This window comes from Eumetopias jubatus, unplaced genomic scaffold (genome assembly GCF_037043125.1).
Source record: "Eumetopias jubatus isolate StellerSeaLion01/CBP00866 unplaced genomic scaffold, mEumJub1_p1.0 scaffold_10, whole genome shotgun sequence".
Taxonomy (NCBI): Eukaryota; Metazoa; Chordata; class Mammalia; order Carnivora; family Otariidae; genus Eumetopias; species Eumetopias jubatus.
Window position 1 is genome coordinate 104,751,318 of NW_028274816.1, and position 18,125 is coordinate 104,769,442.

The 18,125-nt window shown below is 43.7% G+C and overlaps 1 pseudogene; it reads right to left on the reverse strand.

The window, feature by feature from the left end:
* Positions 1-10,372: 10,372 nt before the first annotated feature.
* Positions 10,373-10,810, reverse strand: LOC114198395 (small ribosomal subunit protein eS19 pseudogene; annotated as a pseudogene).
* Between the last annotated feature and the right edge of the window lie 7,315 nt (positions 10,811-18,125).

The window sequence follows — 18,125 nt, forward strand, 5'->3', positions numbered from 1 at the left end:
AGGCTCCTCTTCACGTGTAGCCATGTTTCTGATTTTTATTACCATAGATTTGTCTCTTTTTGGGGAGCCTGTTATTGAACTTCATATTAATGGAATTATATGTCCATATTCTTTTTTTTTTTTTTTAGTAATCTCTATACCCAACGTGGGGCTTGAACCCACAACCCCGAGATCAAGAGTCACTTGATCTTCCGACTGAGCCAGGCAGGTGCCCTTGGTCCATAATCTTTTGTGTCTGTTTCTTTCACTCAACATTACGTCTGTGAGATGCACCCACACACACTGTTGTACTAGCAGTATTTCAATCATTTTCATGCATAGAATGCCACCGTATGACTCTAACACAATTTAGCTGTTCCACTATTGATGGATATCTGGTTTGTTCCCATTTTGGGCTGTACTGTTTTTTTGTGTTTTTTTTTGCTGAAAATAAGCATTCATATTTCTTGTCTATGTACCTAGGAGTTGAGTTGCTAGATCATAAGATAGGCTGTCTGTCTTGCATAGAAGCTGTCAAAGAGTTTTCCAGAGTGATTACGCCAATTTATACCCCATCAAAAATTTTCAGTTTTTAAAATGTTAGCCATACTTATAGATGTGCCCTGGTATCTCACTGTGGTTATAATTTGCATTTTCCTGATGCCTAGCAATTCGAGCACTTTTTCATATGTGTATTCATTTGTATTCACCCATTTGTAATTGCTGGATATTTGGATATCCTTTTTTGGGAAGTGGGTTCCAGTGTTTTGTGTATTTTTAAAAACTTGGACTGTGTGATTTTTTTATTAATTAGTAGGCGTATTTTTATTATTCTTTGTTTTGCTTTTTTAACTTTCTTTTTTTTTATTAAGTTTTTAAATTTTAATTCCAGTTAGTTAGCACACAGTGTTATATTAGTTTCAGGTGTACGATATTGTGATTCAACACTTTCATACATCACCTGGTGCACATTGTGACAAGTACACTCCTTACTCTCCATCACCCATTTAACCCAAGCCCCCAACCACCTCCCCTCTGGTAACCATCAGTTTGTTCTCTATAGTTAAGAGTCTGTTTCTTGGTTTGCCTCTCTTTTTTTCCCCCCATGTTCATTTGTTTCTTAAATTCCACATATGGGGGTGCCTAGGTGGCTCAGTTGTTAAGCGTCTGCCTTTGGCTCAGGTCATGATCCCAGGGTCCTGGGATCGAGCCCCGCATCGGGCTCCCTGCTCAGCGGGAAGCCTGCTCCTCCCTCTCACACTCCCCCTGCTTGTGTTCCCTCTCTCTCTGTCTCTCTGTCAAAATAAATAAATAAAATCTTCAAAAAATTCCACGTATGAGTGACATCATATAGTATTGGTCTTTCTCTGACCCATTTCACTTAGCATAATACTTTTCTTGCTCCATCCACATCATTGCAAATAGCAAGATTTCATTCTTTTTTATGGCTGAATAATATTCCATTGTGTGTGTGTATCACATCTTCTTTAACAACTTTCTTTATAGTGTCTTTTGATGAACAGAGTTTTATAATTTTAATAAGTCAAATACATTAATCCTTTATGTTTAGCAGTTATTATGTCCTGATTAAGACATCTTTGTCTACTCCAAGGCCATGAAAGTATCCATGATTTTTTTTCTATAAGCTTTATTGCTTTCATTTTTCCCACTTAAGTCTGTGATCCATCTCAAATGAATTTTGGGAGTATGTTTGAGACAGGAGCTAAGATTCCCTTTTCTCTATGTGGCTATCCAATTACTCTAGCACCATTTATTGAAAAGCACCATCATTTCTCCACTGAATTGTAGTTCTGTCTTTCTTGTAAATTAGGTGATGATATATGTATAAGTCTGTTTCTTTTTTTTTTAGGATTTTATTTATTTATTTGACAGAGAGAGACAGCAAGAGAGGGAACACAAGCAGGGGGAGTGGAAGAAGCAGGCTTCCCACTGAGCAGGGAGACCAATGTGGGGCTCGATCCTAGGACCCTGGGATCATGACCTGAGCCGAAGGCAGATGCCTAACGACTGAGCCACCCAGGCGCCCCTAAGTCTGTTTCTGTTTAATTACCAAACTGTTTTCCAAAGTGGTTGTACTATTTTACATGTAGGAGTGTTCTTGTTGCCCACATGTTGCCAGTATTTAATATTTTCAAACTTCGATTGTAGTCATTCTGTTGTGCATTCTGTTGTGGTTTTAATTTGAATCTCACTGGTGACTGATGATATTGAACATCTTTTCATTTGCTTATTTCCTTTTTTTTTTTTGGTAAAGATTTTTTTTTTTTTTAAGTAATCTCTACACCCAATGTTGGGCTCGAACCCACAGCCCTGAGATCAAGAGTCGCATGCTCTACTGACTGAGCCAGCCAGGCGCCCCTCATTTACTTATTTCCATTCCATTCCATTTGCTTATTTCCATTCCAATATCTTTTGTCTCTTCAAGTCTTCTGCCTGTTAAAAAACTGGATTGCTTGTTTTTCTATTATTGGATTATAGAAGTTATTCACTTATTCTTTGTATAGATTCTGTATCAGGTATAGTTTAGTTTTTCATTTTGTAAGGGCATTATTTGATGTGCAGAAATTTTAAATATCAATTAAGTCCACTTTATCACTTTTTTCTTTTTTTAAAGATTTTATTTATTTATTCATGAGAGACAGAGAGAGAGAGAGGCAGAGGCAGAAGGAGGAGCAGGCTCCCCGCCGAGCAGGGAGCCCGATGCGGGACTCGATCCCAGCACCCTGGGATCATGACCTGAGCCGAAGGCAGACGCTCAACCGACTGAGCCACCCAGGCGTCCCTATCACTTTTTTCTTGTATAACTAGCACTTTTTTGTCCCAATATATTTTTGCCTACCCCAAGGCTGCAAGGATATTTGTGCCTAATATAGGGGGAAAGCACTCGATATTGCAGTATTAAATATGATGTCAACTATAAGTTTTTGTTTTTTAAGAGAGAAAGAGATGGGGGAAGGGGTAGAGGGAGAGTGAGAGAGAGAATCTTAAGCGGGCTCCATGCCCAATATGGAGCCCAGTGTGGGACTTGGTCTCATGACCCTGAAATCATGACCTGAGCTGAAATCAAGAGTCAGACGCTTAACTGACTGAGCTATCCAGGCATCCCAACTGTAAAGTTTTTTTTTTTGAGAGATCCTTTATCAGATTCCCTTTTATTCTAGTTTTCTCATAAATGGGTATTCAATTTTATCAAAAGCATTTTCTGTATCTATTAAAATGGTCAGATAGTTTGTCTACTTAATTTTGTTAATGTGGGTAGTTACATTGGTTGATTTTGAAGTTTTTTTTTTAAAGATTTTTTATTTATTTATTTGAGAGAGAGAATGAGATAGAGAGAGAGAGATCATGAGAGGGGGGAGGGTCAGAGGGAGAAGCAGATTCCCCGCTGAGCAGGGAGCCCAATGCGGGACTCGATCCTGGGACTCCAGGATCATGACCTGAGCCGAAGGCAGTCGCTTAACCAACTGAGCCACCCAGGCACCCTACATTGGTTGATTTTGGAACATTAAATCAACCTTCATTGCTGGACAAAACTGCATCTGATCTTTACTATGAATTGCCTTTTCAAAAAATTACTAAATTTGATTTGGCATTTTTGTGTTGGATTTTGCATCTATGTTTATGAGAGATATTGGCTGTAATTCTCCTTTCTTGTAATATCCTTGCCAGGTTTTGGTATCAAGGTTAGTCAAGTCTCATAAAATGAGTTGGAAAATGTTCTCTTTTTTTCTCTATTTGCTGAATTTGTGTAAAATGGTATTATTTCTTCCTTAAATGTTTGGAAGAATTCCCCCTAGAAGCCATCTGGGTCTGGAGTTTTCTTTGTGGAAGATTTTAAATTAAAGATTCAATTTCTTTTAACAGATACATAGGCCTATTGTGATCTCAAAAATCAGAATATTTTTATGACATTTTTGGATGTTCCTGTGACATTTTTCGTGAGTTGTGTTTTTAAAGGAATTTCTCACATTATCTAAACATTCAAATGTTGACGTGAAGTTGTTTGTAATACCCTCCTATTATCTTTTTCACATCTATAGGATCTGTAGTAATGCTTCCATTTGTAGTCCTAATAGTAGTTATATGTTCTCTCTCTCTCTCTCATCTTTCTTGCTACATTTAAAAAATCAATTTTAGTGGTCTTTCCAAAGAACCAGTTTTTGGCTTTGTAGATTTTATTGAACATTTGTTTTCTATTTCTTTGGTCCTCATCTTCTCAGTTGTGTGCTTTTCTCTAGTGATACTCAGAAGCCAAGATGCAGGCACACTGAAAGCAGAATTGGATTAATTAAATTTTTAAAAGATTTTATTTATTTATTTAAGAGGTAGAGAGAAGGAGCATGAGCAGGGGGAGGAGCAGAAGGAGAGGGAGAAGTAGATTCCCCACTGAGCAGGGACCCCGATGCGGGGCTCAATCCCAGGACCCCGAGATCAGGACCTGAGCTGAAGGCAGATGCTTAACTGACTGAGCCACCCAGGCCCCCCTGGATTAATTAATTTTTAAGATAATTTAAAAAAGATAATGATGCCTTGGGCACCTGGGTGGCTCAGTCGGTTAAGCGTCTGTCTGCCTTTGGCTCAAGTCATGATCCCAGGGTCATGGGATCGAGCTCCGCATCAGGGTCCCTGCTCAGCAGGGAGTCTACTTCTCCCTCACCCTCTGCTCCTCTCCCTGCTCATGCTCTTTCTCTCTACCTCTCAAATAAATAAAGAAAATCTTAAAAAAATAATGATGCCTCTCCCTACCAGAAAAGCAAGGGTTTTATTTGTTGTATTTAATGCTATGGCCCCAGCCTAGAACAGTGATTGGGCAGAATAGGTACTTAATAATTATTTGTTGATTGAATGATTCAATGCTCTTTGGAAAAATTCAAATCATAAAGCCCATGTGTAGGGTTAAAATTGTATTCCCTTGGCCTCCATTGCCACTCCCTTAGGGATTAAGACTGCTAATAATGTGTGTGTGTGTTTATGTGTCCTTCCAGACTTTTTTATATGCATAGACATATATTTAAAAAAAATTAAAAACAGAATAGGAGCACCTGGCAGGTTCAGTCAGTAGAGCATATGACTCTTGATCTCAGGGTCATGAGTTCAAGCCCCACATTGGGTGTGGAGCCTACTTAAAATCTAAAAAAAATTTAAAAACAGAATAACATTTATATATAGTTTTCTGAAATCTTTTTCACCTCAACAACAGTTGAGTAAATATTTTTAAGGATAGATTAAATATTAGAATTGCTCTGATTTGCAAGGGACAGAAATAAAATTCAAATTGGCTTTCGTGAAAAAAGAAGGCGGGACGGCTTTATTGGCTCACATAACTAAATTCCTAGGGGCAGCTGACCTTAGGCACAGCTAGGTCCAGGTGCCCAGACTTTGTCTTCATAAATCTTTCAGCAGTACATGGCTTTGATTTCCTTTGTTTTGGTTTTATTCTCAGATAAGCTCTTCCATATGAAGTCAAGATGGTCATAGAAGGGGCGCGTGGATGGCTCAGTTGTTAAGTGTCTGCCTTCAACTCAGGTCATGGTCCCAGGGTCCAGGGATCGAGCCCCACATCAGGCTCCCTGCTCGGCGGGAAGCCTGCTTCTCCCTCTCCCACTCCCCCTGCTTGTGTTCCCTCTCTGGCTGTGTCTCCCTCTGTCAAAGAAATAAATAAAATCTTAAAAAAAAAGATGGCCATAGAAATTCCAGATACACTCCATCTGCTCTTCTTTTCTGAGAGATTAGAAAAGTCACAGTGTGGTCTCTAATTTTTTTTAAATTTTTATTGTTATGTTAATCACCATACATTACATCATTAGTTCTTGATGTAGTGTTCCATGATTCATTGTGCATAACACCCAGTGCTCCACGCAGAATGTGCCCTCTTTAATACCCATCACCACGCTAACCCATCCCCCCACCCTCCTCCCCTCTAGAACCCTCAGTTTGTTTTTCAGAGTCCATCGTCTCTCATGGTTTGTCTCCCCCTCCGACTTACTCCCCTTCATTCTTCCCCTCCTGATATCTTCTTCTTTTTCTTTTTTCTTAACATATGTTGCATTATTTGTTTCAGAAGTACAGATCTGTGATTCAACAGTCTTGCACAATTCACAGCACTCACCATAGCACATACCCTCTCCAATGTCTATCTCCCAGCCACCCCATCCCTCCCACCCCCCCACCACTCCAGCAACACTCAGTTTATTTCCTGAGATTAAGAATTTCTCATATCAGTGAGGTCATATGATACATGTCTTTCTCTGATTGACTTATTTCACTCAGCATAACACCCTCCAGTTCCATCCACGTCGTTGCAAATGGCAAGATCTCATTCTTTTTGATGGCTGCATAATATTCCATAATATATATATATATATATATATATATATATATATATATATATATATGGTCTCTAATTTGACCCTCATTTAGATCACACACTCCGCCCTAAACCAATCAATTTGCTTGAGGGAGGATGGAATATACTGACTGGTCAAGCCTAGGTCATATGCCTCATCCAGGAACTGGGAGGCGGGCCAGCCCCATCAAACCACATGCCATAGAGTAGGCGAGGAGTGGTTCTCCAGGGGACATGGGCTGGGGGAGGATGGTTGCTAGAAGAAAGGATAATGGATAATGGATAATGGGGATAGTAATTAACCTCATCTATGTCTTAAATGTTGCAAATACTCCCCATCTAGCATTCAGTTTTTAACTTGGTGGTGCTTCTCACTATAACCAAATCTGTTGCTGTTTTTCTTTGTGGTTTATGACTTCCATGTCTTATAAAAAGTCCTTCCCATCCCTAAATTATAAAGAGCATCCTTGTCTATTTCTTTCAAGTGTTTTCTTTTCTTTTTTTAAGTAAAATCTACACAAAATATGGGGCTTGAATTCACAACCCTGAGATCAAGAGTCTCATGCTCCACCAACTGAACCAGCCAGGTGGCCCTTTCTTTCATGTGTTTTATAGTTTAACTCTTTATATACTTAGATATTTAATCCATCTGGAATTCATTTTTATATATGGATTTAACTTAGTATTTCTTTTCCATAGATAGCCACTTGTTCCAGCACTGTGTCCTTCCTTGCTGTTTTTATCATGTGCTAAATTCCTCTGTGGTAGGAGGTGGAGACCGATATCTTAGAAAGTAAAACTGAATGAGAGCGTGAGGGGGAGAAAGGGATCCAGGGTGACCACTTTTTCTATTTGAGTGATTTGGCAGAACTGTGAAGTAGGAAGAGGAGCAGGAATAGAGATGGGGAGCTTGGAGAGGGAGGAAATGTGGTTAGGTCAATCTAGGGCATGTTGACTTTGAGGTGCTCATGGATATCAAGGACATATTTAATAGAGATATATGATAAAGGTTTATATTACAATATTCACTATATGAAAAAGGGTTTTGATACTGCTTCTGGACTATTTGTTCTATTGATCTGTTAGCTTATTGATTTACTTGATCATTTTACAAATGTTTGTGAAGTACCTACTATGTGTGAAGACAAATCCTATTCTTACTATAATACCTACTATTTTATGGTACATTTGGATTAGTGGTAATGCAAGCAATTTCCACTCAGCCCATTTTCCTTATTTATCTTTTTTTTTTCTCTTGGTACTCATTTACCCTTCCAGATGAATTTTAGAATTATCTTTTGTAGTTTCAGTTAAAGAATTCTATTGGAATTTCAAACTCAAGTTGCATTGGATTTATAGAGTAATTTTGAGGAAACTGCCAGCCTTACCAAAGTATTCTTTCATTGTGAGAAAATGACATATATCTCTCCATTTACTCAAGTCTTCTAGTTTGTCCCTGGTAAAATTTATTTCTATGTATTTCATAGTTGTAATTGCTGTTATGAATAAAATCATTTTTTTAAACTTTTTAAAATTGGTTTTTGTTGGTAAGAAAGAAAACTATTGATTTTTCTATATTTTTCTTTTAACTGGCCATTTTACTGAACTTGCTGATAAGATTTATAAGGCTTCAGTGGAATCTTTGACTTTTCTAAGTAGATAATAATATAATTTGCATGTAGAGATGATTTTGCTTTTTCCCAATATCTATATCTCATTTCTTTTTTTTTTCGGACTAACTCTTTTGTTTTACCTGATTATTGCTTCTTTTTATTTACCCTTTTATAGCTCTATTGAAGAATAATTGACAATACAATAAGCTACGCATATTTAAAATGTACTGTTTAAGTTTTCACATATGAGTACACCTGTGAAATCATCACTAAGTCAAGATAATGAACATACCCATATCACCCCCAAAAGTTTCCCTGTGTCCCTTTTTAATCTGTTACTCCCATCCCTCTCCACCCCCTCCCCTCATCTCTAGGCAACCACTGATGTGTTTATCTGTCACTATAGATTAGTTAGTTTGCACTTTCTAGATTTGATATCTCTATTGGAATCAAACAGTGTAAATATACTCTTTTTTGTCTGTCTCCTTTGACTTAGCATAATCACTTTGGGATTCATCTATGTTATGTGTATCAGTTGTTCATTGCTTTTTATTGTTGGGTAGTATTCCTTTGTATGAACATCTTTTTTTAAAGATTTTATTTATTCACTTTAGAGATAGATGGAAAGAGAGAGAGAATGAGAAAGAGAGCATGAGCAGGGGGAGGAGCAGCGGGCAAGCAGACTCTGTACTGAGCACGGAGCCCCACATGGGACTCTATCCCAGGACCCTGCGATCATGACCTGAGCTGAAACCAAGAGTCGGATGCTTAACTGACTGAGCCACCCTGGCGCCCCATGTATGAACACGTTCTAATTTGTTTATTCAATCACTTTTATTTATTTTTTTAAAAGATTTTATTTATTTACTTGAGAGAGAGAATGAGAGAGAGAGAGAGCACATGAGAGGGGAGAGGGTCAGAGGGAGAAGCAGACTCCCCGCTGAGCAGGGAGCCAGATGCGGGACTCGATCCCGGGACTCCAGGATCATGACCTGAGCTGAAGGCAGTCGCTTAACCAACTGGGCCACCCAGGCGCCCTATTCATTCACTTTAAAAAAAATAAAGCTCATTTATTTATTTTTTAGTAATCTCTACACCCAACATGGGGCTCCAACTCAGGACCCCGAGATCAAGAGTCACATGTTCTGAGCCAGCCCAGTGCCCTTATTCATTCATTTTTTTGATGGACATTTGGGTTTCCAGCTCTTGGCTATTACAAATAAATCTTGCTACATACAAATCTTTGTATGATTATATGCTTTCATATCTCTTGGGTAAATAGTTTGTGGTGTACGATAGCTGGTCATAAGGTAATGTCCGTTTAACTTTTTAAGATCTTGGCAAACTGATTTCCAAAGTGGTTGTACCATTTTACCTTTCCCCTGGCAGTGTCGGAGAGCTCCACTTGCTCCACAGTCTCACCAACACTTAGTATTGTCATCAAAGAAAAATTTTTTAGCTGTTCTAATAGTGATATCTCATTGTAGTTTTAAGTTGTATTTCCCTAATGACTGATAGAGCATCTTCCTGTATGCTTGTTTACCATGTGTAGATCTCCTTGTTGTAGTGTCTATTCAAACCTTTTGCCCATTTAAAGTATTGGGCTGTGTGTTTTCTTGAGTTTTTTTTTTTTAAGATTTTTTTAAATTTATTTGACAGAGAGGGACACAGCGAGAGAGGGAACACAAGCAGGGGGAGTGTGAGAGGGAGAAGCAGGCTTCCCGCCGAGCAGGGAGCCCGATGCGGGGCTTGATCCCAGGACCCTGGGATCATGACCTGAGCCGAAGGCAGATGCTTAATGACTGAGCCACCCAGGTGCCCCTCTTATTGAGTTTTGAGTGTTCTTTACATATTCTGGGTAAAAGTCTCTTGTTACTATATATGCTTTGCAAATACTCTCTCCCTGTCTGTAGCTTGTCTTTTTGTTCCTTTAACACAAAAATCCTTAGTTCTGATGAAGTCCAATTTTTCAATGTTTTTTATTTTATGCTGTTCTTATCTAAGAAATTTTTGCCTAACCCAAGATCTCTAAGATTTTCTCCTATATTTTGTTCTAGAAGTTTTATACTTTTAGGCTTATGTTTAGGTCTAGGATCCACTATGTGTTAATTTTTGTATACAGTGTGAGTTATTTTATTTTGAACATAAAAATTCATTTGTTCCAGGATATTTGTTGAAAGGACTATCTTTGTCCCATGAGACTGCCTTTGCATCTTTGTTGAAAATCAATTGCCCATATATGCATGGGTCTATTTATAGACTTTCTATTCTCTTCCCCTAGGTTTGTCTATCTTGATGCCAACAGGATACTTACTACCTTGATTACTGTAGCTTTCTAATAATCTTGAAATTAAGTAGTGTAAGTTCTTCAACTTGTTTTTTCTTCCACAAACGAAGCAACCCAGCATTTGTTCTAATGCTTCTTGTTGGCAGTCGCCATCTGTCCAGAAATTCTGTCCAGACCTCGCTGTCCCTGAGGTGTCAGTTTGTGGTCCCCATCTTGGTTCTTGTCTGTAACTTTCAGCCTCTCCAGGGCTTGGAGGACCCTGTGGGGCACATTCTTGGAGCCTTGACTGAAGTGGCTAGGCGTGACGGTGTTTCTCCGATGTCTCCCATAGATCTTAGTCATGGAGCCAACCTGGTACAGCCCGAGAGATACAGGCACTGGTCTGTGGAAGTGGCTCATCTGTAGAACCACGTCTCATCACAGAGAACAAGCTCTTTATGCTCGGGCAGCTTGACTGTGTTCACCCATTTAGGAAACTTCAGCTTCCCAAGCTTTTTGAGGAAGGCTGCCTGAGCTCTGATGAACCCCTGCTGGTTCACATTTTTTTACAGTAACTCCAGCCATGGGTGGCCTCGGGGCTGCCAGCCAGGGAAAAGCGCCCTTCAACTCCCCCCACCTTCTTTTTCAAAGTTGTTTTGGCTATCCTAAGTCCATTGTATTTCCATAAGAATTTTAGAATCAACTTTTCAATTTCTATAAAAAAAGGCTGCTGGGAATTTGACTGGGATTGTGTTGAATTTATACGTCAGTTTGGGAAGAACTGACATCTTGACAAGTATTGAGTCTTCTGATCCATGAGCATAGTATAGCTCCTCATTTACTGAGGTCTCTGAGCAAAGTTTTGTAGTTTCTAGTGTGTAGGTCTTGAATATTCTTTATCAGTCTTTTCCCTAAGTACTTAATATTTTCTGATGCTACTGTACATGATACTTTTTTTTTTAATTTCAATTTCTAGTTGTTCATTGCTACTATATAGAAATACAATTGATTTTGGGGCCTCTGGGTGGCTCAGTTGTTAAGCGTCTGCCTTTGGCTCAGGTCATGATCCCAGGGTCCTGGGATTGAGCCCCACATCGGGCTCCCTGCTCAGCGGGAAGCCTGCTCCTCCCTCTCACACTCCCCCTGCTTGTGTTCTCTCTCTCTGTCAAATAAATAAATAAAATCTTAAAAAAAAAGAAATACAATTGATTTTATATGTTGATCTTATACTTAAAATCTTGCTAAACACACATATTAGTTCCAACAGCTATGTTTTAGATTCCACCGGATTTCCCACATGGAAATCCATGCCATCTTGGAAACAGTTTTACTTCTTCCTTTCAATTCTGGATGCCCTTTGACCCTTGCCTTAGAACACTGGCCAGAACCTCAGCACAATGTTGAACAGGGACGATGAGAGTGATATGCTTGCCTTGTTCCTGACATTAGTAGGGAATCTAGGGTTCTTTTATGGAAAATTCACACTTTTAGTGACTTTCTCTATGGGATCATGGATTCCTCTTCTCTGTTGGGTTTTGCTATTTGTATAGTCTAACCTGCTTTAAAACTCTAGTATATTTTTTCTCTGTCATTTTTTTAAAAGATTTCATTTATTTATTTGACAGAGAGAGAGAAAGCATGAGCAGGAACACAAGCAGGGGGAGTGGGAGAGGGAGAAGCAGGCTTCCCGTGGAGCAGGGCTCGATCCCAAGACTCTGGGATCATGACCTGAGCCGAAGGCAGACGCTTAACGACTGAGCCACCCAGGCGCCCCCACTGCTGTTTTGTTTTTTTTTTTTAAGGGAGAGAGAATTTATTTATTTATTTATTTAAGATTCTACTTATTTATTTGACAGAGACACAGCGAGAGAGGGAACACAAGCAAGGGTAGTGGGGAAGGGAGAAGCAGGCTTCCGCTAAGCAGGGAGCCCGACGCGGGACTCTATCTCAGGACCCTGGGATCATGACCTGAGCCGAAGGCAGACGCTTAAAGACTGAGTCACCCACGCGCCCCTTCTCTGTCATTTTAAAAGGATTTTTGAGTGGCAAACATATGTGCTAAGGTAGCCTTCTTTTTTTTTTAAGATTTTATTTATTTATTTGAGCGAGAGAGAGCAGAGCAAGAGAAAGCACAAGGAAGGGAGGGGCAAAAGGAGAGGGAGTAGCAAGCTTGATTTGGGGGTTCGATGATGTGTGGCTTGATGCAGGGCATGATGTGGGGCTGGATCCCAGGACCCTGAGATCATGACCTGAGCCGAAGGTGGACGCTTAACCAACTGAGCCACCCAGGAGTCCCTTAAGATAGCCTTCTTGCATCAGAGGTCCAGTGTTAGGGTTTTGCCAGGCAAGTGTAACCACAAAAGACAGAGGGTAAGAAGTTAAAACGATCTGATAAAGCAGAGACTCTGGGCTGAAAAGGGGAAGAGAATGAAGACACAAGGGGGCTGACAGATGGGAAAAACATCTCAGGGTCAGTTGACTGGGGATTGAAGAACAGTTGTCTGAGGAACAGTTTAACAAAGGGAGTGGAGGACAAGTTGGGAAAGGATAATGCGAGCCCTTAGGGGTGGTGATGGTGTTCAAGATGGGAACAAGGGTTCCGGCAGAGGAGAACGAGAGTTGACATGTGAAGGTTGTAGAATGGAGGGAGACGCTGGGACTTTCAGGGTTGTCCAGTGTGCACTAGGAATTGGGATGCCAAAAGGCCTCAACAAGTGAGAGGCAGTGCTGGGAGGTCAGTGGACAGCACTTATGAAGGGGGGGAGGGCAGCACAGGTGGATGGAGCAGGGGCTTTTGCAAAAAAGCGGCAGAGTGATGTTCTGGAAGCAGCAATGGGGAGCTAGGAAGGACCTGACCCCATCTCCTAACACACTGGCACTGCCCCAAGAAGGGGTGACAAAAGCAGCAATGACCCAGGAGAGGTGCAAGAAAGAGTCTCTTCCCTCAATTCCTCTGCCTGTGGTTACACTTGGGGATAGCGGTCCAGCCCTGGCTTAACAGCCCAGCGACTGTAGGTAGAGAAGAGGAGGGGCTCTGGATTCCTTGGACAAGTCACTTTGCTTTTCTGAGCCTCAGTTCTATCAACTCTAAAATGGGATTTTATACACACAGAGGATTAAATGAAATAAAATAAGGTCCTCACTGCTTAAGAAAGGCTCCAACTGGGATTATTTTGTATTCGTAGAGTTAGAACCTGATTTTCCTGTCCCTCTGTGAGGAACTCCCTGATTTTGACCAGAAGCCCACCCACTCCTGAGAAGCGAATCTGTCCCTCCTTTTGAAAGTGAAGAGCTGGGGCTTTACCCCTCAGGGCTGCGTCATGGCCTCCAAAGCCTTCTCTGAACCTCAGGCTCTTATGACCCCCGAGATTCTTGCATTAGATTCAGGGCTGTACCGGGACGGGAGGCTGGGCAGCTGTCAGTCGGCAACAGAACAAGCAGCGTGGGCTGTAGGTCCTGGGAAGAGAGGTAACGGAAGCGAAGTGTGCACCCATCCACATCAGCAGGCGGTAGGGGTGGGGGGGAAGGAGCTGCGCTGCTGTCAGGGGAGAGGGAGCAGGGCTGCTCACCTGCGAGGCGGGCCGCTCTGTGAGGCAGCTCCCCTCTGGGTTCTTCCCGTTTTCTAGATCCAGGGGCAGAGAACACCAGAACCCACGCTCCTACAACCCGTAGGTAGGACTTAAGTGGGTGCGACTGTGAAGCGCTTTCTCTGTGCCTCTAGCCCATTCTCCTCCTGACCCTAGGCTCAGTATCCACGTCGGGAGCAGGGGCTGCTTTCTGTTACCTGTTGCCTCCCAAAGGCTAGAAGAGGGTCCTGTTCCTGGTAGGTGCTCAGCAAATATTTATTGAAGGTTGAACGAGTGTTGGTTCCTGGCCAAGTGGCTTTTATCTGTGCATTCTCTCGCTAATCCTCCTCCCCAGGGCCCGTTTTACAGATGAGGAAACCAGAGAAGAAGCGAAGTGCTCAGGGAGGAAGGAATAAGGCAGAGTGATTAGGTGGGAGGAGGTATCTGGATCTGAATCCCACCTCTGTCACAAATTAGCTTTGTGTCCTTGGCAAGTCACTTAACTTCTCTGAGGCTCTGTTTGCTCATCTGAGTGTGGCTCTCTCCCGGGGTTGCTGTGGGGTCCCTGAGGCCTGGTCCAGGCTGGAGACTGAGAGAGGGGTGAGGGTTGAGCCTGAGTTATTTCTTTGGGAGGGAGCCTTGGCTCTTATCTGGGAGGTGGTGAGAGAAGAAGGGGATGGGCTTTGGGGACAGACAGACCTGGATTCTTACCCCACTTATAAGCTGTGGGACCTTAGGGAAGGGACTTATACTTCCCTTTGCTTCTTCTCTCCTGAAACCCAAGCTTCAGTTTCCACATTGATAAAAAGGCGGAGAGCATACCTACGCTTGGCTTGTAAGGGTTTAGTGAAGCAGTGTTGCCAAGTGCCCATAGTAGGTGCTTAGTAAACACAGTGTCCAGGTGTCTGCTCTACCAGCCTTTCCAGGAGAATCGCTTGATATGTAATCCCCACCTGGACCTTGGCCCCTTTGAGCTACCAGATCTCTAACTTCTGCAAGGAATTCATTTCTCAGGTTGGTCTCCTCTCTCCCAATCAGGAGCCGTGCCCCTGCCAGCAAACCCAAGAATGACTTGGTCAGAGTGGCTAGTGGCTCAGAGAGAACTCTCACTCGTTCTGTGCACCTCTGCCCCTCCCACCGTGACTCCTCCCTGCCCACAGCTGCATGTTTTTTTCTGAATCCTGTTAACTTAAAAGCCTCCATGGGCACCTGCAGGTGTACCCAGAGCCTCCTCGCTGGGCATTCACCATAACAGCTCCTTCTCCAGGGCCACCCCACCCCTGGCCAGTCTCTCTTGCTGCACCTCCCTGGTCAGTCCTCTCCCCACAAGCTACAGTGGCTGCAGCACACCCCAAGCACACCCCTTGGCCGGGACCACCCTCTGCATCTTCTTCTTCTTCTTTTTTTTTTAAGATTTTATTCATTTATTTGAGATAGAGAGAGAGTGCACAAGCTGGGGGGAGGGGCAGAGGGAGAGGGAGAAGCAGGCTCCCCACTGAGCAAGGAGCCCAATGCAGGCCTTGATCCCAGGACCCTGGGATCATGACCTGACCCGAAGGCAGACGCTTAACCAACTGAGCCACCCAGGCGCCCCAACCCTCCGCATCTTCACCCAGCAAAGTTTTGCTCCCCTTTCAAGGCCCAACTCAAGTATCAGTCACCTCTCCCCTAAAGCTTTCCCAGCCCCCTTTCCCTGCAGGATTCATGGCTCCCTCCTTAGTGCTCCACCCCCAGGCTAGCCAGGCACAAGGCTCACAGGGCAGCCTGATAGTGCCCACATCGCACAGCTGTTCAGCTTCTGCTCCTGTGGGGAGAGCACAGATATAGGTGGCCTTTCGTCCTGCCCTGTCCAGGCTGCTGGACAGGTGCCCGGTGCCCTTCAGGGTCCCCTGTGCGTGTTCGCAGCCCCTGTCTGGGCTCTGAGCCCCAGAGGTAGCAGGTGTACCCCTCATCCAGCACGGAGGTTCTGGCTCCGCCCCACTTGGCTGTAGGCAAAGCTATAGTACAGATGGGGATGTCGAAAATATCTGTGACATATTCCAAACTGGCCTACTTTCCTATCACGAGAGAGTCTGGGACTGAGACGGGCGAGGACACGTGAGATGGGAGTTTGGGACCTGTTCCCACCTCTGTCTGCCTCTCTCAGCTCCGTTGTTAGACAGGAGAGGGATTTGCAGCCTCGTCCAACAGTCCCCACCCTGCCCTGCAGCTGCATGGTTGGGGTGTTGGTGGGGAGGGTGGCATGCAGGAGCGAGGGTGCAAAGGGCCTGGGGAATTTGGTGGAGGAACCAAGGCCGGAGACTAGGGCCTATCTTGGGAAGCTTCCAGCCCCAGGAAGGCAGTGGGAGGCTATGTCATTGGACTTGGGGGCGGAAAGCTTGGGTTCAAGTCCTGGTTCACCTGTGAAGCCTTGGGCAAGTGTCTTAGCCTCTCTGGGCTTTGGTTTTCTCATCAACAAAGTGGGCTTCTCATCAACAAAGTGGGCTCCTCATCACGCGTGCTTGCGCTCCTTGGAGGCTTGATTATAGGATGGTTGTGAAGGGACCCTGCCGTGCTAATCCAGTTCCCACACTGTTCACCTTGGCTAATTCGTGCCCTTGCACAGCAGCTTAAATGGTCACCTGCTCCAACCCTCTGCCTCCCAGCAGGCTTGGCCCGGCCACCACCCTTAATCCTGGCGTAATGCTCTCTGAGTAAGGAGTCCCCGCAGTCTTTGCTGGGGCCAGGCCCTCAGCACCCCTCCTGCACTGACAGGAAGTTTACCCTGGGAGCTAATCTCAGTCTCTCCTTGCTGTCATGGAACCCGTTCAGTGTTCCGGCCTAGCTCCTCATTCACACGAAAAGTGATCATTATTTTAGTTTCTCCGTTTTCAGGCTAGACACCTCATCCTTCCCTCTGCTTCTCAAGGTGCACAGGATCCTTGGGACATTTCCTAACTCTGATGAAGCTGGCTTTCTTTCTGTTTTCAGGTCCCTTGCCCAATTTGGGATTCTATGGGAGTGTATATGGGGGGGCGGGGGGAAGAGTATCTGCCTCAGTTTCCCCAGCAGGCACAGAGCTAGAGAAATAAGTGGCCAAATTGGAAAAGATTGGTTGCTATGGATCCACACATCAGGGCAAAAACAGGAATAATGGTTTGTATCTAAAACACTTATTATGCGCATACCCTTTATCCAGCTATTCCACTTCTAGGAATTTATTCTACAGATATGTTGGCATTGTGTGAACTAAAGTAATTACCAGGATATCTCTTGCCCTAGACATGGTCTAAATATCCACCCACGGGGTACATTTATTTTATTTTTTAAAAGACTTTATTTTTAAATAATCTCTACACCCAATGCAGGGCTCGAACTTACAGCCCCGAAGTCAAGAGAGCATGCTCTACCAACTGAACCAGCCAGGCACCCCAGCAGGGTACCTTTATAGGTGCTGATGCAGAACAATGTCCAGTGTATAACTGTTGAGTGTGTATCCTATGCTGTCGTTTGGGTAAGAGAACACAGAGGAGATGCTCGTGAGCACACAGGCAAGACCCGAAAGGCCAAAGAAACTGGGGATGGTGTTTGCTTCTGGTGCTGGACCCTGGTGGCTGGGGCAGAGACCGTGGTGGGGAAACTGACTTTCCACTGTACTCCCCGTTTGCCCCTTTTGGATTTTGTATCACTTGTAAATAGGATTTCCTATTCAAAACATAGGTCAAATTCACTTTTTTCCAGTCCTGGAAATCTTGGATGTCACTGATTTTTGGCCCCCATCATACACCAGTGGTCATTGTCGCGGGCCGACCCCTGGAGAAGGAGGGTAAAGCCAGGGGTGGGACAGGGAGTGGTATGGAGGCCAGGGGCCTATCTTGGGAAGGACCTCGAGGCTCAGAAGGCCCAGCATGGAACCAGTGGAGAGGGGAGAGCAGCAACAGCAGAGACCTGGGAGGATCAGGGCAGCAGGATTCCCAGAATCCACACAGCATGGACACTCTGGGTGGTGGAGAAGACAGAGGGGGACGAAGGGGACCAAAGCTCTGCCCTGTGAGGAGGAGACGGACAGCCACAAAGAAAGCTGAGTGGGTGTTACAAAAGCCCAGGGGAGAGGGAATTGCAGCTAGAATGTGTTTGCATGTGCGGAGGGCAGGGTAGAGTTTGGGAAGGCTTTATACTGAGGAAATGGGATTTGAGCCGTGCCTGGAATTGGGAGTCAGGTGTCAACAGGAGCAGAGGAAGGAAAGAATAACCCTCTGGTGGGGGAACAGAATCGGCAAAGGCTGAAGTGTGAAGGGAAGATACAGAGCAAGCATGCACACAAGCAGGCACGCGCGCGCGCGTGTGTGTGTGTG